Genomic DNA, 17,356 nt, shown 5'->3' on the forward strand with positions numbered 1-17,356 from the left:
CAGATTCAGATTCTGATGAGACAAATATTAGCCCATTGGGTTCGCTAGATTTTTGTGTAACAACTCTCAAAAAACTCAAAAGGCGAAGCCAAAAGTTTGAGAATTGTGTAAATGTCCTGATATTTATAGATCTGTCTGTACACGAACACTCACAAAATATATATAAACATGGTAAGAGTCACCATAGAAACAAAACAAAAAGTGAACATCAAGCATTGACGAAGCATATCAAAGACAGAAATTTGGCAGCTGATTGATCCCAGTTTCCAGATGTGCTGTCCAAGCTACTTTGTCGTACCACAAAGAAACATACAGGCTGGAGGAGCAACAATCAAACAGGGCAGCAGACGAAAGACAGCTCAAGATACTTTTTCTTTTGAACTGATTAAATGGCTTGCAGTTCCATCAGCTTTTCGGATCACCTAAAATCCATATTTAGGGTATTTTTATAAGAAGTGCACTACTAAGGGCCTGCCAAAAGTGCATGTCTAATGACAACAGGTGCTCTGGACTGAAGAGTTATGTGTGGAAATATTTGACGATAAATACAGCAGACTGTAGACTGTTGAGCAGACGGCATATAAAGGTTGAGTACAGGAAAGAAAAGTGTTTTTTTTTTTTCTTTCTTCAATATGTATCTTTGCAAGTCAGCAGTGGAGATTTGTACATTCGGTATTGCTTAACTTTGTCTGCTCAATAAATTTTAATTTACATTTAATTTCAGGCATGAAAATCTCTCACCTTTCGGTGAAATTCACAGTTTTTAAGTCAAAAAGGGTGACCTACGTGAATTGTGCAGATCCGAGGAGAAAATTTTTAGGGGTGGGGGGGTCCATCTAACTAACTAACTAACTAACGAACTAACGACATGTTTTATTGAAGCTGCTAAGCCTGTCGCGATATGCAATGAGTCCATTTATCGCAAGGTAAATAAAAATGAGGGCGGTAATTTTCACGGCTGCGTTTTATCACCGTGTACACCGCATACATTTGTGCGTGCGTGTGGATGACAGACACCAGTTCTTTTAGCAGATGTTTATTGGTCATCAAAACACTGCAGAATTACAGTTCAGACATACAAAATAACGAAACACATCTATATTAAACACTGTACGTTAGCGTTGCTACATTGAGACTAATGGGGGGGGGGAAGACAACCTAATTTAGCCTGCCATAAAACATTGGCAGTCTTCTCCAAAAGGCAAACTTACAGTTAAAAGGTGACACTTCAAACATGAAAAATCGCTGGTTAACAGCATTTGCAAACGAAAAAATGGAAAAAAATCTCATAGTCACACCACAAGCTATGACGAAAACTGCTTTTGTTCGGACTGTAAAGTTTACGGTTAGCGGTTTAGCAAACATACTTCTGGTGAACATTTCAAAATAAAAGCACGTCATGTTCGTCATATAAGTACCACCCCACATACTTCTGAATTACCGTATTGGCCCGAATATAAGACGGTGTTTTTTGCATTGAAATGAGACTGAAAAAGAGGGGGTTGTCTTTTATTCGTGGTCCAGACAATATACCCATTAACAACGCTAGATGGCGCCAGATATCATTGGAGCGATGTTCTGTCATGTGAGATCTCAGCTATTCTGAGATCTGTTTAACCAGATTGCATTATTTTATTGCAATGTCTTTCCTTATTCAGATTTGTTTCAAAACTACAGTTAATTAGACTTCACTTTGATGGTTAATGCATTTATTGCAATTTTGTTGTTTATCACAATAGATTGGTTTAGTTACATTTCAAAAACCAGAAGCCATTCATTTACGAATGTGATTGCACTTTAGTTTACATATTTAAATGTTCAGGTATTAAGATTTGAATGAGGCAAAATAACATGCTTTTTCTCTCATATATATTGTTATAATCATTTGTTTCAGATGTACTGTAATTATTTTATGTATAGAAATTAATTTGGTGTTCAAAAAAATCTTTTTTTTTTTAACTTGAGTCTTGAAAAAGAGAGGGTCGTCTTATAATCAGGGCCAATACTATAATATGTAAATACTATAATACTACAGAATTCAGATTCTACACTAAGAATAACTTTGAAATGATACCCTTTATGAAAAATATGATTGTCAATGAATAATCATTATAATACTATTATACATACTAGTATAGCTACTATAGTAATAATGCTAGATTTTTTATAAGAATTGTTTTGAATAATGTTGGAAAGGCGAAGTCAGTGTTCTGAATCTCTTACATTCCATTCTTTTGCCCTAGTAAATGCTATCAGCATTTGACCTCAGTTTATATGTGTTTACCGTAATTTCCCGAATATAACGCGCACTTTTTTTCCCCAAAATCAACTTGTAAACTCATGGTGCGCATTATAAACGGGTACATGGATGGAGACAGAAATATATATGTATTACATATATATATATAAACCGATTTTTTTTCATTGACACGGCCACGTTGTGTTGAAGAAACGTATGCGGCGACCCGTTGCCGACCATTACGGTACGTGACGTCACCGTTTTGTTTCGGTAATACTTCACTCTAATCGGCCGAATGATTTCGTCTGTGTTAAATTCTGCTTTTTTCACTCTTCATAAAGCACAGAATTTAGTTTCTTAAACTCATTTGAGTCGACGTTTATTGCAGCTCCGCAATTCGGACTATAACAAATGTAAGGACACACACTTCCTATGTCCGTCAACTATATCGGTCCCTCGGGAAATTCAAACCCAAATAACAATAGTTCCTTTTGTTACTGTCGAGTTGACAGCTATGAGCTCTCACGGATTTCCGACTTACGTTCTCACTTTCATTTTACCGTATCAATCCATGGAAGAAACATTTATTCATCATGAGGAAACGAGCAAGTTATACAGCAGCCTTTAAAAGAAAAGTCACATCTGTTTTGTTTTCTCCTAGATTCTGGTAAGTTGGAGAAGTTGTCAAATCATATTATTACCGTAAATATTGTCAGTTTACGGTAATGTTTTGAACTACCAATGTGCTATGCTTGTGCTGTGTTTCACCAGTCAGTAAAATGACATCTCTGTATCTGTACACAAGCTCTGTTTTCTTCTAAAATTAGGGTGCGCGTTATAAACGGGTACAATAATTTTCCCTAGATTTTACAAGTAAATTTGGGGTGCGCATTATACACGGGTGCGCCTTATATTCGGGAAATTACGGTAATTATTATTTACATGTTTATTTGTACTTTAAGTGTTCCATGTTTTGTGTATTAATAAGCATCAACAAAAATTTCATTGCTAAATTAGTTTTAAAAAAAATAATTATAAATTAGATTAGTCGACTAATCGTAAAAATAGTCATCTGACTAATCAGGAGAAAATTTGTCGTTTGGGACAGCCCTAGTGTACCGGAACATGTTTCCTCCACACCCTTCTCACCTTTTAACCCATGACTCATTTTCATGCCTGTAATTTACAAATGTTGAAAAAAAGGCAGTTGTGTGATTTCATTTAGTTCCTAAAACAACAGAGTGTTAATTTTGTGGTTTTATTGCTTTAAGCACCAATCATATTGATGATTCCCTGACTGAATGAGAGGCCACTGTTGTTCAAGGTTGGTTCAGATTTCAAAGCGTTGGTCTTACTATGTCCTGCTGAGCACTCTCCTATCGCTCTTCACTTTTCTCAAGACTCTGGGTACAGTATCTGTCTTCATTTACACAACCGTCCTCCTTTCAGGCAATACTTTTACTCATAAGTATCATAAGAGATAAGTTAGCTGAAAGCTTTCTCGCCCAGAGAATCACAGTATCTCGTGATGACGTGCAGTAATTCACTTTCTTTCTATTCACAGCAGTGGTATTAATTAGGCGTGTCTAAAGCTTTTGCAGCAAATATTGTGGTATTACGATAGTGACTGATAAGCAGCATGTTGACGGAGGCTACAAAGCTGAGATGTACATCTGTTTCTTTCAACATCCACACGCCAAAGCAGCTGGCTGTCCAGTACCTCAAGCCAACATTGTGGGTGCAAAACAAAACTCGAGCCTTTACATCTCTGCTGGGCCTCGAAACGCTGCCAACATATTCTCTTGCTGAATGAATGCCAAAGTTAAGGGCATCTGTTTCCTCGCCAGTCAGTTTAGGCCAAAGAAAAGGGCATCGATTAAAAGCTTTTGTTGTAAGAGTGGTTTCTCTTTAAACAATTTAAACTGTTTTTGTGGATGTGTAAGTTATACCCATGATGCTGAACAGTTGTTCCCCTATAATGCAAAATGGTGACTTGACATATGATCAATTTTACTACAGTTTGTTTTTTGCAAATTGCTACCCTATAAAGAGCCTTTACACTGGATCATTTTTAATGTACAGTACATTACAGTGTTACCCTATATATTACGTACAGTATATATTTTTATTTTGGCAATGCAATTATATTACTGAATTATTTTGTTACTTTTTAGCCCTTAAGAATATATATCTTTTATTGAATTAAAAACCCAATCCTTTTCACTTGATTCCGATCCCTCTAAAAATGGCCCGATTTCCGATCACGGGATCGGATCGGGGACATCCCTGGTTGAGATGGTTGCAAATTTACACTGGACATCACTGCATGGACAGGCAGTGACATTGCTGGAACACTTTTCGTCCTTGGCGAAGCATGATTGTGAAGATGAAAGAGAAATGTAAAATATGTTACCACCTCCCTCCAACTAGACATTCCCTCTTCCTGAACATCATTACCACTATAAAGCTTCTGCAGTCCAAACTAAGGCAAGAAAAAAAAACAGATAGCATGCAATGCAAGTCCCTTTGAAATAGTGTAGTTTTTTTTTTAATGACAATTGTCTCAGTCTTTTATGTTTTGCTTTTGTAATCCGTTTAGTCTTGGTAATAAATATCACATTCAAAGAATGTGGAAGCCGCAACACAACAGTGAGTTAGTCAGTGTGCTAAAAGTGTTTTTTTGGCGTACTATCTGGAGTTAGCATGTGGCTGGTCTTGCCTCTTTTTGGCATTAATGAAGTTGTTTGTCGCTCACAAATTCAGATCTTTTTCAAGTTTTTTTTACACGGTTTTTGATTTGTCACGGGGTCGCTTCACTGCGTAAGAACGTAAGCACGCTGCTGGTTTGCAAGTCCTCAATTTTCAGTTTACTTTGCATAGCTATAATGCAGTGTTGTTTTCATCAACGAACAATTTTTTTCATGATGATAACGTGATGATGACAAGTTAAAAAATGTCTTAGGAGACTAAAACATAACAAGACGGATGCCAGTTTTCGTCTGACGAGAGCTAGATGAAAATTCCACAGTCCGTCATAAGTTCACAATGTTCGATATGTTCTTATTGTATGTAATATAGTTTGTAGTTGGCAAACGTCGTAGCACTGTTTGGTTGTGCCACTCATGTAATGTGCTGCACCATGCTACTCACCGGTCCTCTCCAGATTTGCCTTTTGTGAAACCCATGTCAGGTGCTAATGGTAAGTTTTGTTTTTTTATCTTCGCTTGATATACCATGTTGCTTTAGCCTTTACCGGTCTGTGCTGAGTGATCATAATACACTAAATGTAACTTGTAGCAATAGCACAGCATTCGCTTTAGCATTTAGCGTGGTGAGTGTCGTCTTAAACACTTGGAAAACGTTTTACATACAGTTTGTGGCGTCCAGGTGAGTTTAATTAATTGAAAAGTACTGTTTTCCTGCTGAGTAAAATGATGTCATTGTAGACTGTACAATTATGTGCTTGTCTGTCAATGTTCTTTCAAAATTGTTGAAAACCTTTTATTTATTAATTATTATAGAAATTTGTTAATACATTTTAGAGCTGCAGCTTTGGAAAATTTTTGTAATCTAGTAATCAACTGAAAATTATCGATTAATGGAGTAATAAAACATTTTTTTTAGGTAAAGAGCAATTATAAACATGAGAAAACAAGACATTTCATCTAATATTGAACCATTTTCAGTCAATCAACGTCTTTAGTTTCGATGTACATTGTTGAAAACGGGCAACAATTGCATCTCAGATGTGACTAGAATTTAAAAAAAGACTAATTCTCTGCTTTCACTCAAAAAAACTTCTAGATCTTCTAAAAAATATACAGTGCCTTGCAAAAGTATTCGGCCCCCTTGAATCTTGCAACCTTTCGCCACATTTCAGGCTTCAAACATAAAGATATGAAATTTAATTTTTTTGTCAAGAATCAACAACAAGTGGGACACAATCGTGAAGTGGAACAACATTTATTGGATAATTTAAACTTTTTTAACAAAAAAACTGAAAAGTGGGGCGTGCAATATTATTCGGCCCCTTTACTTTCAGTGCAGCAAACTCACTCCAGAAGTTCAGTGAGGATCTCTGAATGATCCAATGTTGTCCTAAATGACCGATGATGATAAATAGAATCCACCTGTGTGTAATCAAGTCTCCGTATAAATGCACCTGCTCTGTGATAGTCTCAGGGTTCTGTTTAAAGTGCAGAGAGCATTATGAAAACTAAGGAACACACCAGGCAGGTCCGAGATACTGTTGTGGAGAAGTTTAAAGCCGGATTTGGATACAAAAAGATTTCCCAAGCTTTAAACATCTCAAGGAGCACTGTGCAAGCCATCATATAGAAATGGAAGGAGCATCAGACCACTGCAAATCTACCAAGACCCGGCCGTCCTTCCAAACTTTCTTCTCAAACAAAGAGAAAACTGATCAGAGATGCAGCCAAGAGGCCCATGATCACTCTGGATGAACTGCAGAGATCTACAGCTGAGGTGGGAGAGTCTGTCCATAGGACAACAATCAGTCGTATACTGCACAAATCTGGCCTTTATGGAAGAGTGGCAAGAAGAAAGCCATTTGTCAAAGATAAGCATAAAAAGTCTCGTTTAAAGTTTGCCACAAGCCACCTGGGAGACACACCAAACATGTGGAAGAAGGTGCTCTGGTCAGATGAAACCAAAATTGAACTTTTTGGCCACAATGCAAAACGATATGTTTGGCGTAAAAGCAACACAGCTCATCACCCTGAACACACCATCCCCACTGTCAAACATGGTGGTGGCAGCATCATGGTTTGGGCCTGCTTTTCTTCAGCAGGGACAGGGAAGATGGTTAAAATTGACGGGAAGATGGATGCAGCCAAATACAGGAACATTCTGGAAGAAAACCTGTTGGTATCTGCACAAGACCTGAGACTGAGACGGAGATTTATCTTCCAACAGGACAATGATCCAAAACATAAAGCCAAATCTACAATGGAATGGTTAAAAAATAAACGTATCCAGGTGTTAGAATGGCCAAGTCAAAGTCCAGACCTGAATCCAATCGAGAATCTGTGGAAAGAGCTGAAGTCTGCTGTTCACACTCTCCATCCAACCTCACTGAGCTTGAGCTGTATTGCAAGGAAGAATGGGCAAGAATGTCAGTCTCTCGATGTGCAAAACTGATAGAAACATACCCCAAGCGACTTGCAGCTGTAATTGGAGCAAAAGGTGGCGCTACAAAGTATTAACGCAAGGGGGCCGAATAATATTGCACGCCCCACTTTTCAGTTTTTTATTTGTTAAAAAAGTTTAAATTATCCAATAAATTTTGTTCCACTTCACGATTGTGTCCCACTTGTTGTTGATTCTTGACAAAAAATTAAAAATTTTATATCTTTATGTTTGAAGCCTGAAATGTGGCGAAAGGTTGCAAGGTTCAAGGGGGCCGAATACTTTTGCAAGGCACTGTATATATATATTTCTTACCTAAAAATGTCATTACGCTTGATAACACACAACACTTAAAAGTTACAGTGGGGCAAGTAAGTATTTAGTCAACCACTAATTGTGCAAGTTCTCCCACTTGAAAATATTAGAGAGGCCTGTAATTGTCAACATGGGTAAACCTCAACAATGAGACAGAATTAGGCATGTGCCGGTATGAGATTTTGACGGTACGATAACCGTGAGCAAAAATACCGCGGTTTCACGGTATCACGGTATTGCAATTATAGCTACAAAATGTGTTATTTTGAGATGTATGGGTTAAAAAAAATAACTTTTTTCCATTGAAAGGATTTTTTTTTTGTTTTTCAGAACATAGTTGCAAATTGGAACATGAATATATTGTTAAAATAAATACATTATCAATAAAAAAACAACATTTTAAATAAAATTAAAATATAACTAATAGACTATACCCACAGCCACAGCTCAAGTTGCTTAAGATTAGAGCAAGAACAAAATAATTTCTGTAAAAAAGTAAAAACATTTCTGAATAATTTTTTTTAAAAATGTATACTGCATGACTTTTTTTTTTTTTTTTTTTTTTTGAGGATGGAAAAGCTCAAGTGAAGTTTTGCCATTTTCAGCCACTGTCAAATCTGGTCATGCCTTTGTGTTAAAAAGAACATAAAGAATTCATAAGTTAATAAGTTAGTTAAAAATGTACAAGTTAGTATAAGTTAGTTAAAAATGTAAAAGTTAGTTAAAATGTAAATATTGTTGTGGAAAGGTTTCATCTAAAAAAAAAAAAAAAAACATTGGGAGTGAGACCTCTTTTTGAGCTAACAAACGTGGATTTGTGCTTAGGGCAAGATCATCTTTCGTCAATTAACGATCTTTGATGCTATGCCTTTTTCCCCCCTTCATTCAAGCAAATCAAGCTTGTTTTCTCACTCTGCGGCTGTAACACTCGACGAAATTGCTCTTCCAGCTAAGCCTAGGCTAACATTCATCTTTGTAAGCTTTTAGTTAGTGCGTATATCGAATTTGAAAGGAAAATGTGTGTTTTGTTTTTAGCGAACTTTTCCATGGTGCTAATCTGTTGAAGCTACTCACGTCTCACACATGGCAAAATACAATTGTACAACGTTTTAAATGTATTTATTTTGTATATTACACTTACCACGATTTGAGAGCTCAATAAATTGAAGAAAAGAACGACTTATGATTGGAGTATTTGTTTTTGGGTTTGCTTGCTGTTTAGCGTCACTTTCACACAGAAACAAACGGGAGGGGGTGAGCGCTGCCGCGCCACGCCACTTCTGGCAGCATTTTTGACACATGAAAAATGGCGAATACCGTACTACGGTCTGACGGAAAATTTTAGTGGTTTTGAAACCGCAACGTTTTCACACTGCGGTAAACCGTGAAACCGGTAACCGGCACATGCCTAGACAGAATGTGGGAAGAAAAACAGAACATCACATTGTTTGATTTTTAAATAATTTATTTGCAAATCATGGTGGAAAATAAGTATTTGGTCAATAGCAAAAGTTCATCTCAATACTTTGTTATGTACCCTTTGTTGACAATAACAGAGGCCAAACTTTTTCTGTAACTCTTCACAAGCTTTTCAAACACTGTTGCTGGTATTTTGGCCCATTCCTCCATGCAGATCTCCTCTAGAGCAGTGATGTTTTGGGGCTGTTGTTGGGCAACACGGACTTTCAACTCCCTCCACAGATTTTCTATGGGGTTGAGATCTGGAGACTGGCTAGGCCACTCCAGGACCTTGAAATACTTCTTACGAAGCCACTCCTTTGTTGCCCTGAATGTATGTTTGGGATCATTGTCATGCTGAAAGACCCAGCCACGTCTCATCTTCAATGCCCTTGCTGATGGAAGGAGATTTTCACTCATAATCTCTCGATACATGGCCCCATTCATTCTTTCCTTTACACAGATCAGTCGTCCTTGTCCCTTTGCAGAAAAGCAGCCCCAAAGCATGATGTTTCCACCCCCATGCTTCACAGTGGGTATGCTGTTCTTCGGATGCAATTCAGTATTCTTTCTCCCCCAAACACGAGAACCTGTGTTTCTACCAAAAAGTTCTATTTTGGTTTCAACTGACCATAACATATTCTCCCAGTCCTCTTCTGGATCATTCAAATGCTCTCTAGCCAACTGCAGACGCGCCTGGACGTGTACTTTCTTCAGCAGGGGGACATGTCTGGCAGTGCAGGATTTGAGTCCCTGGCGGTGCATTGTGTCACTGACAGTAGCCTTTATTACTGTGGTCCCAGCTCTCTGTAGGTCATTCACTGGGTTCTGGGATTTTTTTGCTCATCGTACTTGTTATTATTTTGACGCCACGGGGTGAGATCTTGCATGGAGCCCCAGATCGAGGGAGATTATCAGTGGTCTTGTATGTCTTCCATTTTCTAATAATTGCTCTCACATTTGATTTCTTTACACCAAGCGTTTTAACTATTGCAGATTCAGTCATCCCAGCCTGATGCAGATCTACAATTTTGTCTCTGGTGTCCTTCGACAGCTCTTTGGTCTTGGCCATAGAGGAGTTTGGATTGTGACTGACTGAGGTTGTAGACAGGTGTCTTTTATACCGAAAATGAGTTAAAACAGGTGCCATTAATACAGGTAACGAGTGGAGCCTCGTTAGACCTCGTTAGAAGAAGTTAGACCTCTTTGACAGCCAGAAATCTTGCTTGTTTGTAGGTGACCAAATACTTATTTTCCAGTCTAACTTTGAAATAATAAATTCTTTAAAAATCAAACAATGCGATTTTCTGTATTTTTCCACATTCTGTCCTCATGGTTGAGGTTTACCCATGTTGACAATTACAGGCCTCTCTAATCTTTTCAAGTAGAAGAACTTGCACAATTGGTGGTTCACTAAATACTTATTTGCCCCACTGTAGGTGCTTTTCCCACATGTACCAATTGAATTTCCATTTGTGTCAAGCTATTTTTAAGTTATAGTTAAGTTGTAAGTTAGTCTAAACTGTAAGTCCTGATAGGATTTTGAATTCTTGTAGTGTTCCGAATAAATGTATGATACCTGCTGTATTGGAGCACATTAGGAACCAGTGCTACTTTGTGTTTTATCCAGCAACGACTACAGAGCTAAAATTGACAGTTAGTTTTATTAAGTTTTTATCTTGAACCCTCATCACTCTACAGTGCTATGTTTTCATAGATTAAATAAATCCTGTATGTAAGACACGTTAGCCACACATTGACAGTGGTCATAATTAATAGAAACCTAGCCCTTCGCAGGGCTAACGTTACGTGAATGAGTGACAGTAATGTGAATCTTATTTATTAGCGCTGAGCAATGCTGCCGAGTCTGTCATTTTGCATCTAGTTTTACATACATGTGATATCTATGAGACGCATCAGATGCTAACTGTTACCACCGTAGCAGGTAGTGTAGTTTATAGCAACGTCGGCGTAGTTTGTAGCGGCTGTCGGCTGCAGTAAGGTTTTTTTTTTTTTTTTTTTTTTAATTGGTTCTTCCTCGACGCACGTGACGTCAGCGCGTTGTGCCGCATTAAAAGTAGTCCGGGCAAAACGTGATGCTTAGAGCTGGCAAAATTAAACGATTCCTCGAGGTGTATAAAATTACTCGGATCAGCTCGAGTATTCGTTTCAGCTGTAATACATTTATAAGTTATTAAATTCTTATTAAAAAATAAATTCTTATAAATTCCTATATATTGTTATTAAAAATGAATTAATTATAAAACCTTGGTGAAATTATATGGCCTTAAGTGTGTAGGTCTGGGGTCGCTTGGAGGGATGAGTGGACGGTTTGGATAGGGTCAATAAATATCTCCCTGAAATGAGATTTTGGAATCTGGGATGTCTTCAAGTACCCCCCAAAGTTTCTAATATAACTTAACATTTATGAGACCCCCACCCATCACAGTTTGACAATGTTAAGGTAGTTTACAACATAGAAAAAAACAATTTCTACAATTAGTAATTGCAACCACCTGTAAGTTAGTGTCAAGCCTGCCTTGGTAAAAGATGGAGTGACTGCTCTCGGGGGACATAATGTCGCTAATTAGCATTGCTACCATAGTTTACATCACAATGAGAACAGTACTCATTTTGCTAAAAGGGTACCATTACTGTTATGCTTATATTATAAGTAGTTGCTATGACTATTTTGTACAACTGTTTGAAAAAGTGGCATTTTGTACAAAAAGTTTTGTTGTACCCTTTTCAGACACACAATAGAAGGAACTAAGTTATGTTTGCTTTGAGTACATTTAAAATGCACTTTTGAGTAGATTTTTACATCAATACCAAATAAAATAAACCGATAAAATTTCATCAGTGCAACAGTACTTTTACTTGAGCAGATCCCTTTTTTTGTGCTCTTTTTACACAAGCACATAAATAAGTTAAATTGTAATGGACACATGCATCCATCGCACTGTTTACAAATACGGCTTCAACATGGTTGTTTTCTGACTATAACCAGCCATCCTCTCTGTTATTTTCTGACTATAAATAACCACCTATTCTTTCTAACCACATAGGCAGAGTTTTGGAATGAGCAACATGTTGTTAGCATTGTAGAGTGCTTGCTCAGTTGTCTAGCTGTTTTCCCCCCTACCTGTTCGCAGCAGCCATTGTGTCAGGTTGCCACATCAGTAAGGCTGCAACAGCTAATCCATTAAAATTGATTAATAAATTAGTTGCCAACGAATTTGATAATCGATTTTTGCTGACAGCTCTGACCAGTCCCGTTTGGGTCAAGGGTGTAGGTTTGCATAGGGGCGGTAGGGACATAACACTCGCAACTTTTCAGGATGCTCAAATTATCCCCACCAACTTTTAAGCAACCTTATTTGCATTAGATAATGACTTCAGTTATATAGGTCATTTAGATTGTCTTTTTATATGTTGTAAGAATAGAATTAATCCTACCATTATTAAGTGAATTACAGTACTTTCATTATGTTCAGACTTACACTGACCCCTTTTCACTCGCTGAATGTTCCAGTCCATTTTTTCCCCTCAAACTCAATTTTGATTGGCTGATGACTTGACCCCCCCCCCCAAACACACACACCCATTGACAGCCCGACAGAAATAAGAAATATAGCATTCCGCCTCCCCCGCCCCCTTCAAAGACGAGGGATATTAGAAGGTTTTTTGTTTTTGTTTTTGCCAGCAGCCACTGTAAGTCATGTAAAAAGAGGTTAATGTTGTGGAGGTTGAGAACACTTCACTAATTTTGCTACTGCTACAGTGCTTCAAGTCAATTTTACTCACTGAGATTTCTTGAAATAAGAAAAACAGCTAGCTGAAAATAAGCTTAACAGACCTATTTTAAGCAAAATGTTTGTATATTTAATTTTAAAAGAAAAACTTGTTTGTCAGAAATGGTCTTAATTCAAGAATATTGTTCAAAACATTATTTGAAAGATTTTTTTTCTTGATTTAGGTGAAAAATGACCAACCTTTAGATGTATGGGCTCAATACGAACAAATAGTAATATTTACTTAAAGTAAGTGGAAGAATCTGACGCATTAATCTGTTAACTAGCCTTTAACACTCAAAAAAAAGATGGAGAAAAATCATTTGACTAGATTTGACAAAAAATATCAGATTAAGAAGTTATAAATTTGCAGTGTAAAAGTATAGGTCAATACAGATTTATTTTGCATTAATCATTTAGCCTATCAATTAATTAGGTTCATATTGGTGAGAAATGTAGCCTTGACCCCCATTCACCAAATATACTGGACTGTCTCAGAAAATTAGAATACACAATATTCTAATTTTTTTCAAAAAATTAGAATATTGTGTATTCTAATTTTCTGAGACAGTCCAGTATTTGGTCTGATTAATGTCCCGTCCCCAGCAAAAAATGTACATGCAGGTTATGCTGTTATATCATCCCTACCAATTTTAAGACCAAACCTACGCCCTTGGTGTGGGTCCTTGTTTTTTGTGTAATGTGAGGCTGCGCGCGCACGCCAGTGATTAGAGCAAGAGAGAGCGTTCACTGCTACACTCCGGTAGGGTTGCTGAATCAATAGTATTACGAATGGTCAAGAGTTTGTCTTTTGTGTTGTTAGATCCAGTGTGCCTCCATCAGAGGTGAGTAAATGAAGCCAATTGTATTGTTTATATTCTTTGTTGTTGAGACGTTACTACTTAGCACGAAGCGCTAATCTAATTTACGATTATGCTAATCAGTGTCTTAAGTGTCCGTTTGTATTGTGTTTTGGAGAAACAAACTACAGGGTTCCCGTGAGGTCATAAAAAGTCTTAAAAGCATTGAATTTATGAATTTGGAAATAATACCCTAAAAAGTCTTGAAAAACTATATAATTTTCATATCCAGGGCTTAAAATGTATTCATTATTATTTCTTGCGTGAGTAGCCTATTCAATACGCTGCATTTTGACATCCTGCACACATTCCACATCTCCACTTTCGAGAAATAAATGAACAGACATTTACGGATTTTGTTTTTCTTCGTCGATATGGCTGTGAAATAGTTATTAAGTTTTTAAAAATGGTCTTAAAAAGGCTAACTTGAGGAAACCTGTAGGAACCCTGATATTAGCACTCAAGTTATTGCTTGATAGTAAAGGTATAGCCATCCATTCTGTCTGTACTGTTGCTTACAACATGCCTAAAAAAACTTCAGGTTTAATTGCGAAAGTATTTGAAAAAAGTGACATTCATCCGATTAATATATTAATTAATCGTCCCATTAATCTATTACAAAAAATACTCGTCAGTTGCAGCCCTACACAACAGTAATAGGTCTCAAAATCTGATGAATGGGTGCATGTTGATATGTTGTCAATATTAATCATGTACAGCTCCTATGCTGCAAATCATTGTAAACACACATTTTGATTTCTATTCAATTTAGTATGAATTGTTAAGGACTTCAAAGACTCTCTTCCGACATGAAAGCACCTTAAGTTGATTATGACTCTGCTTTGAACCTTCCCCTGAAACAGATTTCAAATGTCTGTTCTCAAAACCCATCCGCAAAAGATGAAGGGAAAAAGATGACTACAGAAGGTTGTATTGGAGGCATAATAACCCCCGAGAGTGTTGCCATGTGTGTGTGTGTGTAGCCTTGTCAGAGTGATGTTCCAGTGCATGACAGTTGCCCCCAGGGTGCCAGGGGCCATAGTCGACGACTTCACCTAAAGAATGTTATAAAGATGGATAGTCCTACAACTAGAGATGCGATGTCAGGCCAATTCAGTGGCCTGTTGATTCTTTTTCAGTGATTTCTAATATTTTATTGCTTTGATACTACTCACCACCCCCTGCAAATACAGCTTTCCACCAAGTGTCATTTAGTAGTCAAAAGAAACAAATGGAGATGAAATATAACCTAATGGTCCAGATCAAAAACACCAGCCAGCCAATGTCACACTGCGTTTATCAAACTAAACTTGATTTGAGTCTGGACCGATGTGCAGCAGCTGTCTGGAGACTGGCTCGGAGACCGCAAGACATCAAGCGTTGTGCATTCTGTCAGTTTTATGCTCGGCTGCCTCAAATGTTCACAGTGGTCACATTTGAGCAACAACCTGACCTGCAAGTAATTAATTCTACAGTCTTGACACTTTTAACTTGTCATATCGTTCTTGGACGTAAATTTATACTCTTGACAGTTCACAGTGGACCAGCTGTCACCCAGTAGATGCACTAGCCTTTTTTCCCGTTTTACAGTTCTGTATGTCCGTCTTTCTCGCTGTATGTTTGTGTTTCAGATAACTGAAGAACGAATAAAGGGATTATTAAATTAGGAGGATATGTTTGTCATACGAAACAAAAGAGTTAAATTTGGGGGTAATTAGGTCAGAGGTCACAAAGGTCAGAAAATGAATTTCTAACTTCATAACGAATGAGCTTATTTAACCTAAATCTGCACAGTTGGTGATATGATGAGAAAAAGAATTATGACATTTCGGGCAATGAGGGAAGGAATTGCACTGCAAATTTGTAACGTTTTAAGATTATTTTTCTTAAATCTAGTCAAATTTTGTCCATTTTGCTTTGAGTGTTAAAATACTAGTTAACAATAATGCGTCAGATTATTCCACTTTAAGTAAATATTACTATTTGTTTTTATTAAGCCAATACAGTGGTACCTCGACATACGATCGCTTTGACACACGATCTTTTTGACATCAGACATAAAATTTGACTCGCCATTTGTTTCTACATGCGACGACATGCTCGAAATACGACGATTTACGAAAGCGCCGCAGTTTCATTGTTTTCCCGTAAGATGGGACGCACGGCAGATTTTCTTGTGAGAAAAATCAACATGGGTTCCAAGAATGTTAGTGCAGGTGGTGAAAAAAGGAAAAAGGTGATGCTTGCCGATGAAATGAAGATGGAAATGATAGAAAAATATGAACATGGTGTGTGCTTCCATGAACTGGCTCGACAATACGGCCGTAGACTGTCTACTCTTGTCAGTCCTCCTCCGACCTCCGTTCGCAGTCTTTATAAGTTAAGTTGACAGTTATTATTGTGGTAACATCGCCAAAGAAATCACGACCTTCGTCTGGTTTCCTAATCATTTATTCAATCGACTTGTGCAACACAACATGCCTACTGTCCGCTTCAGCTGAACATGTAAAGTGAAAGTAAAAAGTCCTATCTCACTCAAGTCAGCCACACGTTGCGTTCTGGTACACAATGCGAAACACATTTGCCCCATTAGAACCCAATTTGTTCAATTATTACAGGTATTATTATTATTATTACTATTATTATTCCTATTTTATTCATAATTGGTTTGTTTTGCTCTGTGTAATTGTGATTATCAAGAGTACCAGCAGTATTTATTAAAGATTTAGTGTAGGTTTTCTGGCTGCGGAACAAATTCATGGAATTCTAATGTATTCTTCTGGGAAAATCCTGCTTGACTTACAACCATTTCAACTTACAAACAAGGTCCTGAAACGAATTAACTGTACATCTAAAAGTTGGTAATTTTTCACCTAAATCAAGAAAAAATGCTTTCAAATAATGTTTTGAACAGTAACCATTCTTGAATTAAGAACATTTTTAACAAACATGCTTTTTTTTCAAAATTAAATATGCTCATTTATTGCTTAAAATAAGTCTTCTTTTCCTTTTGGATTTTCCCTTCAGGGGTTAACACAGCGAATCAGTTGTCTCCATCTAACCCTGTCCTCTGCCTCCTCTGCTCTCACACCAACCACCTTCATGTCCTCATTAACTACATCCATAAACCTCCGCTTTGGTCATACTCTAAACCTCATGCCTGGCATATGGAAATTCAGCATTCTTTTGCCAATATACTCACTATCTCTCCTCTGCATATGCCCAAACCATCTCAGTCTGGCCTCACTGCACTGCAAATTTCTAATGTCTTAATCAGATTATTTTTCATAATTCTAGTCAAATAATTTTCTCCATTAGATTATCCCACTTTCTATAAGTAAATATTACTATTTGTTACTATTAAGCCCATGCATTTTAAAGTTGTTGTTTTTTTTTTTACCTAAATCAACAAAACACCAAAAAAAAATGTTGATTGTTGAAATATTGTTTTATTGAATTAGGAACATTTTAGACAAACAAGCTTTTAAGATTAAATATACTCATATATTGCTTAAAATAAGGCTGTTAAACTTATTTTTGGC

At 37.1% G+C, this 17,356-nt stretch overlaps 1 protein-coding gene across 7 annotated transcripts in view; it reads left to right on the plus strand.

Annotated features, from left to right (window-relative positions):
• Window positions 1-17,356, plus strand: part of tasp1 (taspase, threonine aspartase, 1) — a 37,969-nt gene that overhangs the window by 17,990 nt on the left and 2,623 nt on the right. The gene's annotated exons all lie outside the window — the stretch shown is intronic.

The sequence above is a fragment of the Corythoichthys intestinalis genome, chromosome 10, assembly GCF_030265065.1.
Source record: "Corythoichthys intestinalis isolate RoL2023-P3 chromosome 10, ASM3026506v1, whole genome shotgun sequence".
Classification (NCBI taxonomy): domain Eukaryota; kingdom Metazoa; phylum Chordata; class Actinopteri; order Syngnathiformes; family Syngnathidae; genus Corythoichthys; species Corythoichthys intestinalis.